We start from the raw sequence: 14290 nt of genomic DNA, 5'->3' as shown, positions 1-14290 counted from the left end.
AAGCAAAGCAAATTGGCCTGTGGAAATTTTTCAAAAGGTAACAAGGGTGTTCAAAGATAATGGGCAGTCGGCCGGGCGTGGTGGCTCAAGCCTGTAATCCCAGCACTTTGGGAGGCCGAGACGGGTGGATCACGAGGTCAGGAGATCGAGACCATCCTGGCTAACACGGTGAAACCCCGTCTCTACTAAAAAATACAAAAAACTAGCCGGGCAAGGTGGCGGGCGCCTGTAGTCCCAGCTACTTGGGAGGCTGAGGCAGGAGAATGGCATAAACCCGGGAGGCGGAGCTTGCAGTGAGCTGAGATCTGGCCACTGCACTCCAGCCTGGGTGACAGAGCGAAACTCCGTCTCAAAAAAAAAAAAAAAAAAAAAGATAATGGGCAGTCACAGATACCAATATCCACCAACAGGGAGCAAAGCAAAGATGTATGAACAGTCCCATTTCTGATAAGACAATAATATATTAGCATGTACCTTACAAATAAATCTGAAGGCCAGGTGTGGTGGCTCACACCTCTAATTCCAGCACTTTGGGAGGCCAAGGCGAGAGGATGTTTGAACTCAGGAGTTCAAGACCAGCTTGGGTAACATGGTAAAACCCTGTCTCTACAAAAAAATAATAGTAATAATGACAATAATTTTTTTTTTTAGACATAGTCTCACTCTGTCACCCAGGCTGGAGTGCAGTGGCACAATCTCGGCTCACTGCAACCTCTGCCTCCCAGGTTCAAGCAATTCTTCTGCCTCAGCCTCCTGAGTAGCTGGGATTACAGGCGACTGCCACCCTGCCTGGCTAATTTTTGTATTTTTAGGAGAGATGGGGTTTCACGTTTTTGGCCAGGCTGGTCTCGAACTCCTGACCTCGTGATCTGCCTGCCTCAGCCTCCCAAAGTGCTGAGATTACAGGCATGAACCACCACACCCAGCCATTATAATAATTTTTTTAAAATTAGCTGGGCATGGTGGTGCACACCTGTAGTCCCAGATACTCGGGAGGCTGAGGTTGGAGGATTATTGAACCCAGGAAGCAGAGGTTACAGTGAGCCAAGATTGTGCCACTGCAGCCTGGGTGACAGAGTGAGATCCTGTCTCAATCAATCAATCAATCAATATGTGAAAGACTATACGCCACCATAAAAAGTCATAATCCATGGGAAGTGAGATCACGAGAGATGTTTACTTTTAAGGTTACACATTTCCATAATGATTGAATTTTTATTAACAGAAATGGGTTAAAAATTTTTTTTTTTTTTTTTGAGACGGAGTCTTGCTCTGCCGCCCAGGCTGGAGTGCAGTGGCCGGCTCTCAGCTCACTGCAAGCTCCGCCTCCCGGGTTCACGCCATTCTCCTGTCTCAGCCTCCCGAGTAGCTGGGACTACAGGCGCCCGCCTCGTCGCCCGGCTATTTTTTCGTATTTTTTAGTAGAGACGGGGTTTCACCGTATTGGCCAGGATGGTCTCGATCTCCTGACCTCGTGATCCGCCCGTCTCGGCCTCTCAAAGTGCTGGGATTACAGGCTTGAGCCACCGCGCCCGGCCTAAAAAATTTTTAAATCTACTTCATAGAAATGTAGGTGTCATTCAGATTTAAAATTCCACCTGAGGCCTCCCTCAGAAAGAAAGGAGGGAAGAAGGGAAAGAAGAGAGGGAAGGAGGGAGAGGAGGGGAAAGGAGACAGGGAGGAAGAGAGAAGGACTAAACTAAGCTCGTTCTTTAATGTAGAATCATAATCACTTTGAGCCCTAGGATTATTTTCAACTATGTGCATAAACCAAAACTATCAAAGGCTAACTTTTAAAGTTGGAGATGAAATGCAGCAATGTCCTGAAATATAAAAGGCCCTATATCCAGACACAGCCTCTCTCCCTAAGTGCCTGGGGGAATTGGATTCCTCCTACGGCCTCTCCTTCCCACCTCTCTGAGGTTCCTGAGCTCCGCCTGTGTGTCAAGACACATTTTTCAGTGTCCCGGTGCAGCCCTGTGGCCTAGCAGAGCCCACACGGCTTCAGTATTCCCATTCCCCACCTCCCCGCCAGGATGACAGCGAATTCTCTCCCTACACCCCTGATATTTCCAACTGTTGTGTCTTGAAAGAGACACTCAGACTATTTGGCCCAACCATCATGGCTCAATGGAAACGGGCTTCTTTGACATCTTTTCTCTCCAGATTACTTCTCCTCTGATCACTCCTCATGCCACTGGACCCCTTCAGCCCTTGGGCAACAATCAGGCCTCACCTTGAGCCCCTCGGGGAGCCATCCTGGCGCAGTCTCCTCATGGCCATTTGTCACATCTTCAGACAGGGCAGAAAGTTGTTCTTCCATCAAGCAGACTATTCATTCCCTTCCACAAATTAACTCTCCACTCCTCTTATCCAGGTTCCCACTGTGTTATTGTTGTGACACGCTCCATCCTTCCAGCCGAGGTGACTTTTCATGGTTTTCCTAGAAACCTTGGTTTGCTACCATGTATGCCTTGATTAAAAATGTGCTGTCAGGTGAAACATACCATTCAGGGGAGGGTTATTTGTTAATTAGTAAAACAAATCAGGTCAAATGTTTCTCATAAAGATTTTGCACATCTGCAACTCTGAAATGGCTTACATTTAGCTTCTTAAGTGATTTTTTATAAACAATAAACACAAAAGGAAATCTACTGTTTTTAGGCAAGTTCTAGAAGTAGTAACAGAGACCTTATTTGTTCCTGTATCAATATTTTTTCACACAATCATGCATCAAAAAAATCATGATTTTTAAACTATTGCTATTGTTTTTGTTAGAATTTAAAAGTGGGGCGGCAGGGCGTAGTGGCTCACACCTGTAATCCTAGCACTTTCAGAGGCGGAAGCGGGTGGATCACTTGAGGTCAGGAGTTCAAGAGCAGCCTGGACAACATGGTGAAACCCCCAACTCTACTAAAAATACAAAAATGAGTCAGGCATGACTCGGAGACTAAGAATCGCTTCAACCCAGGAGGCGGAGGTTGCAGTGAGCTGAGATTGCACCACTGCACTCTAGCCTGGGTGACAGAGCAAGACTCTGTCTCAAAAAAAAAAAAAAAAAAAAAAAGGAGGGTCTACCTGAGAGAGGCCGTTTGGCCCATCCTATTATTTGGGAAGGTTTTTTGCTTTGGACCAGATATCTACCCAACATTTCATAAAATTCACATGCTTTTTGGATAAGAGGTCTTCAAGCACAGGGATTACTCCATTTATACAACACCTCTTTACCTGTTCCTAAAATTATATGGGCAAGTTGCTCACCTCTCTCATGGGCCCTGGCTGAGAGCAGGAGCCTCCTGTCTTTATTCACTGTAGCTCTCTTAGCATGGTGCCTGGCAGGCAGGAGCGGCTCAATGTGTGCTGCCTTAGTGAACTGCCATGTGTTATGTTCTATTTTTATTCTTTTTTAATTTCTTATTTTTAGAGACAGAGTCTCACTTTGTCACCCAGACTGGAGTGCAGTGATACAACATGGCTCACTGCAAGCTCGACCTCCTGGGCTCAAATGATTCTTCTGCCTCAGCCTCCTGAGTAGCTAGGACTACAGGGGTGTGCTACCACACCTAGCTAATTTTTTTAGATTTTATAGACACGGGGTCCCACTATGTTGCCCAGGCTGGTCTTGAACCCCTGGACTCAAGTGATCCTCCTTCCTTCACCTCCCAAAGTACTGAGATTACAGGTATGAGCCACCTTACCCAGCCATATCTTTAATCTTGACTGGTCTTCAATCAGGCCATGGCTCCCCCTAGCCTTGAGGAACTGGAACGGACAGACTGTGTCTCACTTACCTTTTTATTCCTAGAAACTGGCACAGAAGCCCTTAACACTTGAAAATTTTTTCCAACCTCCAGCTATATGCCAGGCATTGTGGAAGATACAAGGAGAAGAAAGATAGGATTGCTGCCTGTGATAACCTGCCTTTTATTTATAGTAACACCGATAAAAATTACTCAAATGCAAATGTTTAATATGGAACTGTGTTTGGTGGCTTAAGCCTGTAATCCCAGCACTTCGGGAAGCCAAGACGGGTGGATCACGAGGTCAGGAGATCAAGACCATCCTGGCTAACACGGTGAAACCCCGTCTCTACTAAAAAATACAAAAAACTAGCTGGGCGAGGTGGCGGGCGCCTGTAGTCCCAGCTACTTGGGAGGCTGAGGCAGGAGAATGGCGTGAACCCGGGAGGAGGAGCTTGCAGTGAGCTGAGATCTGGCCACTGTAGTCCAGCCTGGGAGACAGAGCGAGACTCCGTCTCAAAAAAAAAAAAAAAATATGGAACTGTGTTAATGCCACATATACATTACTCATTTCATTCTCCCAACAGCCCCTTGATAGAGGGTTTCTTCCCCACCCCCACCCTACCCCGCAATTTTACAATCAAGGAAACTGCAGCTCTGAGCAATTAAGGAATTTGCCTTGGTTCTAACTTGCTATCAGCTAGAGAAGGCAGAGCAAGGATGCCCACCCAACACAATTAGGAATATTGAGCAAGACCAGACAGTGTATGGTTTCACACCCAGGATGATGGGAGGGCCAAAAAGGACACACCATAATCAAACAGCAGTGAGGGTCACTGTTCCAACAAAACTCCTGGGGTTGCAAGTGACAGAAATGGAAATCCAACTCAATGTGGCTTTAAAAAGAGAGAAAGGAAATTCATTGGCTCAGTATATGGAAAAGCCCAGGCATCTGAACGTGGCTGGATCCCAGATGCTCAAACAATGTCAGGAAGGCTCATCTCTAAGCCTGGGTTCCGCTTTCCTCTGGGTTCCTTGCCAGGCAGGCGTCTGCTCTGATGATGGCACAGATGTCACCAGCTCCAAGAGCACATCTTGCAACTTAGAATCCCCGGCCAAAAAAGAGGGCACCATTCCCAGGAACTCCAACAAAGTCCTGAGTTTGACTCTTATCCCTAAGCAAACTGCTGTGTGTCTGACTGGCCTGAGTCATTTTCCCACCCCAGTAGGTGAGAATGAAGTTGTGGATCAATCTCCCCGAGCGGACATGGGCCTCAAGAGAAAAAGGATGAACCCCAAGGCACTGGCCACCAACAGGCAAAGACAGCAGGCTTCAACTCTGGCCACCATATTTGTTTAGCTTCTCTCCCAGCCTGATACAATAAAATAACATTTTAAAATTAAATGTAAAGTTAGTAAAAATAATTGTTATAAATTAAATAGTAAAAATTAAATTATTTACATTTAAAATATGTAAATAAAGAATATAAAGGAAAAGTTTAAATATATGAATGAAATAATTTTTTGAAACTATGAGCAGCTTTATGATAGGCGGGCTATGAGCTGTAGACTAGAAAGGGAGAAAAAGTTACCTGTAAATTTTTCTTTGTCCCACAAAAAAAGGCAGAGGTCTGAGTGGGCACCAGCAAATGCTACAGAGGCACTTCTTATTCCAATGGCTGGGAAGTGGTGAATCAATCAAGAATCTGTACAGATGAGATACAAAAACAAATATATATATATATATATACACAAAATATTTTTGAAAATAAATATTTTATTGTAGAGTGATTTTAGATTTACAGAAAAGTTTCAGTGATAGGACAGAGGGTCTCCTTATACCCCTCACTTGGTTTCCCCCCCGCTTTTTTTTTTTCAGTTTGATACAGGATCTCCCTCTGTCATCCAGGCTGGAGTACAGTGGTGCAATCATAGCTCACTGCAACCTCAACCTCCTAGGCTCAAGTGATCCTCCCACCTCAGCCTCCTGAGTAACTGTGACTACAGGTGCTCACCACCATCCCGGGCTAATTTTTTTGAATTTGTATAGAGATGGGATTTCACCATGTTGCCCAGGTTGGTCTCCAACTCTTGAGCTTAAGTGATCCACCCACCTTGGCCTCCCGAAATGCCAGGATTGCAAGTGTGAGCCACTGCCCCAGGCCAGTTTACCCTTTTATTAACATCTTATGATTTGTCAAAACTAAACTGACATTGGTACATTTCACCAGTTTTTTCATTCATATCCTTTTGTTTGTTCCAGGACCCAGTCTAGGCTACCACATTGCATTGAGTTGTCATGTCCCCACAATCTCCCATGTACTGTGAGATTTTCTCAAGGTTTCTTCATTCTTTATGACCCTGACAGTCTTAAGGAGTGCTAGCCAGGTATCCTGTAGAATATCTCCCATTGTGTGTTTGACTGATGCTCTTCTCATCTTATACTGGGGCTACATACATAACATTTTGTTTTAACTTCAAACATATAGAGTATCATCACTAGTCAGTATTTTCATGAATGATGAATACCTTTGGGGATGGGTTCCCTAATTGGAGTTGCACATCCTCCTTGCATAAACCACAGCCATAATGCACCATCTCTGAATTCTGGATTCAAGTTTGGATTACAGGCACGCACCACTACACCTGGATAATTTTTTTTTTTTTTTTTTTTTTTTTTTTTTTTTGTATTTTTAGTAGAGACAGAGTTTCACCATGTCGGCCAGGATGGTCTTGAACTCCTGACCCCAAGTGATCTGCCCTCCTCAGCCTCCCAAAGTGTTGGGATTACAGGCGTGAGCCACTGTGCCCAGCCCCAAGAAACATTTTGAGGGGAGTTAGGAAGTGAGATGGGGAAGGAAGGAGTCCATCTAGATGGCATTATCAGGCCAGCTACCACTGTGGGCACCAGGAGCTTAACCCTGCTGGGCAGCTCTGGGAAGCAGTGCAGAGCATACCCCAGAGCCATCCCACCAAGGGCAAGGGGCTGGGGGCTTCTACACTGGCTCCTGCCAGATCTGGGAGGCAGATCTGGGGGTGGAAGGGGGTGGTGCTAATTCTCCAGCATTTTGGGTCAGAGTAAGGTGTGTTGGTTTACCTGAGTCAGAAAGCCCTCAGGTAAAAGGATGCCAGTGCTGGCCGTTGCAATCAGGCCTGTGTGCACTGCAATGCAAGGCAGAGAGGATGTGGGCTGGCTATGGGCAGTGTCCACTGTAGTCTTTTTCACCTGGACAGTCTGTTCTGTCCAGCACTCAGCACTCCTCTCTCCCCACCTTCTTGAATCATTCAGGCCCATCTAAGCTTACTCCTTCCTTTACTCATATCCCTGATGAGCAGGCAGTGCTGTCAGGACAGCGTAAATCTCACTTATCTGTATTTCTCACAGAGCCTAGCACGGTGCTTTGATGGGTAGAAGCTCTCTCAGTTGACCCCTACCTAGCTTACTTCCTGATTAGCTGCTGATGTAGAGTCCCTCAGCGAAGCCCCTGCCTGAGGCCCCTCGCTCACCCAGTGCACAGGCACCTGCTATACTTCCCTGCTGCTGACTCGATGCTCCACTGCTGACTCGATGCTCCCCTTGTGTGTCCTGTGTTTGTGCCTAAACCTGCTTATGTCAGCTGTGATATAATTTAGAATAAATCAACTAAATTAAGTGCATTGAATAATAAATGAATTAAATTGAACATTATGTCATCTAGTTAGACACAAGTGCAAACACGGTCTCTTTTTTTGACACATGGACACGTATGTTTATTGCAGCACTATTTACAGTAACAAAGACTTGGAACCAACTCAAATGTCCATCAGTGATAGGCTGGATAAAGAAAATGTGGAAAATATACACCATGGAATTACTATGCAGCCATAAAAAAGAATGAGTTCATGTCATTTGCAGGAACATGGATGAAACTGGAAGCCATCATTCTCAGCAAACCAACCCAGGAACAGAAAACCAAACACTGCATGTTCTCACTCATAAGTGGGAGTTGAATAATGAGAACACATGCACACAGGAAGGGCAACAACACACACCAGGCCCTGACAGGGGGGTTGGGAGCAAGGGTAGAGAGAGCATCAGAACAAATACCTAATGCATGTGGGGCTTAAAACCTAGATGGCTGGTTGATAGATGCAGCAAACCACCATGGCACATGCATACCTATGTAACAAACCTGCACGTTCTGCACATGTGTACAGAACTTGGGGAAAAAAAGAAAAGGAAGAAGTTCAAGTCCAGGCTGAGCAACACTGGTGGACCCCTTTCCTTTAAAAAGTCACCACCACCTGACTGCCAAGCTGAGATCTAAGGACCTCCAAGAAACATTGAACACCCTCTCTCTGCATGCAGATACAGAAACGGGTAGTCTCATTTTGGGTCCTAGTCTTCCCAAAGCGCTGTACTCACAGCGAATACGGAAGTGCTGAAAAGCCCACCATGTGTCCGCAGACCAGGAACCTTAAGGTAGCTGAAGGAGAAAACCGGCGTATCACAGATACCAGGTGTGCGAGCTACTCTGCAGTGCTCTTCCCTTCTAATCTTGCAAAGACATTGCGTCCCTCAAGGAAGTGCACCGTTCCTGTCGATACGTGGAGTGACCAGAACAAGCTCCTATTCCATCTCCCTGTTCCAAAGACCCATATAGCATACTATCCTCAGATACAGAACCTCAGATACAGAATGTGTCTGATGTTACACTGATAAAAACCAGATACTACACTTGCTTTTAGGTAAAAGGCCGAGAGGTGATACTGCTGCTTTCGCCCCCCCTCCGTTACCGTCCCACTCTCATCCACATTCAAGTCGCGGTGAGAGCCCCAGCCTCGCTCCTTGCCTCATTCCCTTTGTCTCGTCCACACCACTATTGATGCCATTACACACTCGGGCTGAGTTCTTATTCTCCACGTGTAAAAGGGAAATCTTACACTCGTGCTTGTTCCGGCGTTCCCGGGCTTTCATTTCAAATTTGCATGCCCCGCGCTTTCCCAGAGGGCGTGGCTCCAGGGTTGACTCCGCCCCCGGGGCCGCCTCCTGATGGGGAGCCGGGGCTCCACGGGGGGCGACTTCCTTGTTTGTATGAACGGAGAGAAAAGAGAAAACTGAAAGAGACTGAGGGCTAAAGCGAGAGGGGTCTGTGGAACAGATCTCTCGGCGGAGAGCGGTCAACGCCAACATGATCATTTTTAAGAAAACTAAGATAAGTGCTTTGGAAAGATAATTTGCTAACAAAATTTGCTGTTAAATGGCTTTGAAGTGCTTTTAGGTTCATTCTCCTTCGGCGGACACTGTTGACTCCACACCTTTTTCCCACCCTTTTCTTCCTGATCTGCTTCTGCTATAGATGCTGGAAAGCTAAGTGCATGAATCCCCAAGCTGTCTTCATGACTGGATATGTCTATGACCCACTTCTGACTAAAGAGTAGCTAAAAATCTGATGGGGAAGGGGGCAGTCTGATAAAAATTGCTTTCCTGATATAGTGGACAGATGTACTTCAGCTTTTTCCTGCCTTGAATATAGATGTAATACCCAGAGGTGCAGCAACCATTTTGTGATCATGAGGCTGCAAGCCAACATTGAAGACTAATAGAATGGAAAGAGAGACAATGCTTGGGTCTTTTGTGGAATCACGGAGTCACAGTATTGATGTTGGAATGTCTCCCTTTAGACTATTTGATGCCCTCGGCCGGGCGCGGTGGCTCACACCTGTAATGTTCCTAACTCCTCTAAAGATGTTTCTTGGGGCTGGGCGAAGTGGCTCACGCCTGTAATCCCAACACTTTGGAAGGCTGAGGAGGGCAGATCACTTGGGATCAGGAGTTCAAGACCATCCTGGCCAACATGGTGAAACCCCATTTCTACTAAAAATACAAAAATCAGTCGGATGTCATGGAGGGCGCCTGTAATCCCAGCTACTCGGGAGGCTGAGGCAGGAGAATCGCTTGATACCGGAAGGCGGAGGCTGCAGTGAGCTAAGATCGTGCCTCTGCACTCCAGCCTGCATGACAGAGCACGACACTCTGTTTAAAAAAAGAAGGTTTATTGGGATTACCTCCCAAATAAACTATTTAGAGGCCATTCTGCATCACAGGATCTATTTATGAGAAATACTAAGTTAAGACAAAGCATATTAACAACAGTCACTTCCATTGATTGAGGCTTTAAATATGGGCCTTGAACTTCAACTTGAGAAATGGTGTGCCAGGCAGCTCACATGCATTATCTCACTCACTTTTACAATTCCACAAGGGAGCAGCTATGTTATTATCGTCAGGTAAAAAGTTGAGGTTGTCTAGGTGCAGTGGCTCATGCTTGTAATTCTAGCACTTTGGGAGGATGAAGCAGATGGATCACTTGAGCTGAGGAGTTTGAGACCAGCCTGGGCAACATGGCAAAAAACCGTCTCTACAAAAAAGTATAAAAACTAGCCAGAAGTGGTGGTATATGTCTATGGTCCCAGCTACTTGGGAGGCTGAAGTAGGAAGATCACTTGAATCTGGAAAGCAGAGGTTGTAGTGAGCCATGATCACATTACTGTGCTTCAGCCTGGGTAACAGAACAACAACAAAGTTGAGGATCAGAGAGGTTAAGTAATTTGTTCAACTACACACAGCTAAAAAATGGCAGACATCAACGGATGAATGGCTAGGATAAACAAATCGTTTATCCACACACACACACACGCACATTCACACGCACACAGGAATATTATTAAAGTCTTAAAGGAATGAAGTACTGATACATGCTACAAAATGGCTGAACCTCAAGAACATCATGCTAAGTGAAAAACCCAACACAAGAGGCCACATGTTGTACAATTACGTTTATATGAAATATCCAGACAGATGAATCAATGAACACAGAACTGAAATAGGCAGTTGCCAGGGGCTGGGGGAGGGAGGGAATGGGGAGAACGTGCTTGATGAATGAGTTCACTTTGGGGTGATGGAAATGTTTTGGAACTGAGTAGAGGTTGTGCTTACAAACCATTGTGAGTACACTCAATGCCACTGAATTGTTCACTTTAAAATGGTTAACTTTATGATATGTGAACTTCCTGCTCACTAATTTTTTTATGGCAGAGCTGGAAGTTGAAGCTAGGTGACTCTAACCAAGAAACTCTGATGTCAGTGATTCCCCAAAGTGCAACCCCAGACAGCAGTGCAGCATCACTTGGGAAGCTGCTAGAAATTCTCATTATTAGGCCTCACCTCAGCTCTACAGAATCAGAAGCTCTGGAGGTGGGGCTTAGCCATCAGTGTTTTCACAGACCCCCCAAGCGACTCAGATGAGCTGAAGTCTGAGGAGAACCGCCCAGAAATCAACATGAGTCTTATTCTCCATCACACTCAGCCAATCTCAACCCATACATTTCATGTGGAAATAAAGTATTTGTGGTTTCCTTGATATTAGGACTTCAAGGGCTCATGTGGGTGTGAGTTTGTGTGTGTTGAACTCATCACACACACCCAAGTTTAGCAGCCAAGGTGGGATCAGGATGCCCTTTCTTTCAAGGTGTATGGACGCCCCCCAAAGCACAGTGCAGAGAGCTGGGCTGGATCACCTTGGCAGGGGAGAGGCCTTGGCAGGCCTGATGCATCCATCTTCACCTGACTGTCAGGAGGCCTGGGTGGGGCGGTGCGCCTGTTCACCAGACCAGCTGAGCCCAAACCGGCAAATGTTTCCCCGTGATAAAACAGGAGGAGATTCAGGGGCCATGCCAAAAATAAATCTCCTAAATATCCCCAGGCTCCACTGCCTTCCAAATCTGTCCCTTTTTCAGTACCCAGTGAATTTACTAACAAAAGCAGTTAGGTAGAGAATTGAAATTATGTTCATTTTTATACTGGGTTTAGAGCTTTAGTTCAATTCCAGGGACAAAACTCTTGAAAGTAGCGGCTCATTTTAAAAACAAATTCCAATGAAACAGCCAAAATACCCCAACCTAGCACATGGGATTCCCTTTTCAGTCCCTTTCAGGAACTAATGGGGCATTAGTTCCTGAAGATGTTACTAGGAATGTCTGGAAAAAGGGCGTGGTGGACAATTGAACTTGAGAAATGGTGTTTCCTCTACCCACCTTCTGGAGAGTCACAGTGCACATTCGCATATTAAAGGCTCTGAGAGATCCTGCAGCACAAAACCCTGCTTCACTGTGTCCAACTCAGGCTGTCACAAACTCCAAACTTACTTAAGAGGCAGCAGAGCCCAGCAGTTAAATGCGAGCTCTGGAACCAGCATCTGGGTTCGTAACCTGACTCAGCCCCTGGCTGTGTGACTGCAGGGAAGTTAGTCACCCTCTCTGTACTTCAGTTTCCTCATTGATAGATGAAGATGAAAACTGACCAAGTTCAGAGGGACCTTATGAGGACAGCTGAGTTAACGCAGATATAGCAAATACAAGGCCTTACACCACTTAGCACATATTCAATCCATGTTAGATGTGTGTTACATTTTTAAAAATCACTTAATCGGGATGGGGCGCAGTGGCTCATGCCTGTAATCCCAGCACTTTGGCCTATAAATCCCGGCACTCTGGGAGACCGAGGCAGGCGGATCATGAAGTCAGGAGTTCAAGACCAGCCTGGCCAACATAGTGAAACCCCGTCTCTACTAAAAATACAAAAATTAGCCAGGTGTGGTGGTGCATGCCTGTAGTCCCAGCTACTCGGGAGGCTGAGGCAGGAGAACCGCTTGAACCCGGGAGGTGGAGGTTGCAGTGAGCCGAGACTGCACCACTGCACTTCAGCTCGGGCGACAGAGTGAGACTTCGCCTCAAAAAAAAAAAAAATTACGTATCGGTTTAATACAACATCTTGCCGAGCCTAGTCCACGGAGCACATTTTTGGAAATGTAAGAAATACGACCTTACGTTTGTCTGAAACACAAATAAAAGGACAATGGGCTGTTCCTATTAAAAGGAAAAAGTTTAGAACCAACTGTTCTTTTTAAAGCCTAACTAGATACTGACTGAGCAGCAAGTGTGGATTCATCATTCTGCTGGGAGCTCTCTACCTATATGCCTGCTCTTCCGTTTTTCCCTAGATTTCCCCTGGATATAGATTCCTTTTGGAATGGTCTCCAAATATGTAGATAGAAACAACAGAGAGGGGCCGGGCACGGTGGCTCATGCCTGTAATCCCAGCACTTTAGGAGGCCGAGGCGGGCACATCACTTGAGGTCAGGAGTTCGAGACCAGCCTGGTCAACATGGCAAAATCCCATCTCTACTAAAAATACAAAAATTAGCTGGGCGTGGTGGTGTGCACCTGTAATCCCAGCTATTGGGGAAGCTGAGGCAGCAGAATTGCTTAAACCTGGGAGGCAGAGGTTGCAGTGAGCCGAGATTGCACTAATGCACTCCAGCCTGGGTGACAGACCAAGACTCTGTCTCCAAAAATAAAATAAAATAGGCCAGGCATGGTGGCTCACACCTGTAATCCCAGCACTTTGAGAGGCCAAGGCAGGTGAATCACCTGAGGTTGGGAGTTCAACACCAGCCTGGCCCACGAAACCCCATCTCTACTAAAAATACAAAAATATAGCTGGGCATAGTGGCGAGGGCCTGTAATCCCAGCTACTCAGGAGGCTGAGGCAGGAGCATCACTTGAACCTGGGAGGTGGAGGTTGCAGTGAGCCAAGATCACACCAGTGCACTTCAGCCTGGGTGACAGAGCAAGACTCCATCTCAAATAAACAAATAATAAAATAAAATAAAATAAACAGGGGAAAAGACTGTGTTAGTGGTTTTTCCCAATTCTGCCATCTAAGAAAAATGAGTAATTAGCTGGGCGTGGTGGCAGGTGCCTATAGTCCCAGCTACTCGGGAGGCTGAGGCAGGAGAATGGCATGAACCCAGGAGGTGGAGCTTGCAGTGAGCTGAGATTGCACCACTGCACTCCAGCCTGGACTACAGAGGGAGACTCTGTCTCAAAAAAAAAAAAAAAAGAAAAGAAAAATGAGTAATGCTGACTAGGATCTTAAGAGATTCATCAATGTCTTTGAATGAATTCAAAACATACTTATTGAACTTTTATTATGTGCTAGGCACCATCCTAGGACTGGGATTATGGTAGGGAGCAAAACAGATGATGCCCGGCTTACATGGAACTGTCAAAATGATTGACTCTGGGCTCTACATTAGCCAGAGAGAGATAGGCGGATGGTTGTGTGAATATTCATTATTAAATGCTTATTATGCACTGGTCTTGTGTTAAGCATTTTATGTGTATTATCTTATTGAGTCTTCACAATAACCCTAGGCAGGCATGACTATCTCCACCTAATAGATATGAATTGAGATTCAGAGAGTTAAAGCCTTTTGCCCAAAGTCACACAGCTGGTGGAAAACAGTGCTGGAACAGGATTGATTGACTTTAGATAGTTTGACTCCAGAGCCACATTCCACCACACCACAGCTTTCAAGAAAAAAGAAGATATGGAAATGTCTTGCCTTCACTTCTTTCCTTTTTCTGCTTTAGTGTCTTGATTCCAAAAAAAGCAAAGATATAATAGGGATAATTTAACATCCTCTGGATTATTTTACATTCTTGCA

The 14290-nt window shown here is 45.7% G+C and overlaps 1 non-coding gene across 1 annotated transcript; it reads right to left on the bottom strand.

Annotated features, from left to right (window-relative positions):
• Window positions 1–8301: 8301 nt before the first annotated feature.
• On the bottom strand, window positions 8302–8488 carry LOC115892289. Its single transcript, XR_004052185.1, has one exon. It is a non-coding gene; the product is annotated as a U2 spliceosomal RNA (small nuclear RNA).
• Between the last annotated feature and the right edge of the window lie 5802 nt (window positions 8489–14290).

The sequence above is a fragment of the Rhinopithecus roxellana genome, chromosome 1 (assembly GCF_007565055.1).
Source record: "Rhinopithecus roxellana isolate Shanxi Qingling chromosome 1, ASM756505v1, whole genome shotgun sequence".
NCBI classification, from domain to species: Eukaryota; Metazoa; Chordata; class Mammalia; order Primates; family Cercopithecidae; genus Rhinopithecus; species Rhinopithecus roxellana.
The sequence above is the reverse complement of the archived record's forward strand: the minus strand, read 5'-3'. Positions and strand labels throughout refer to the sequence as shown.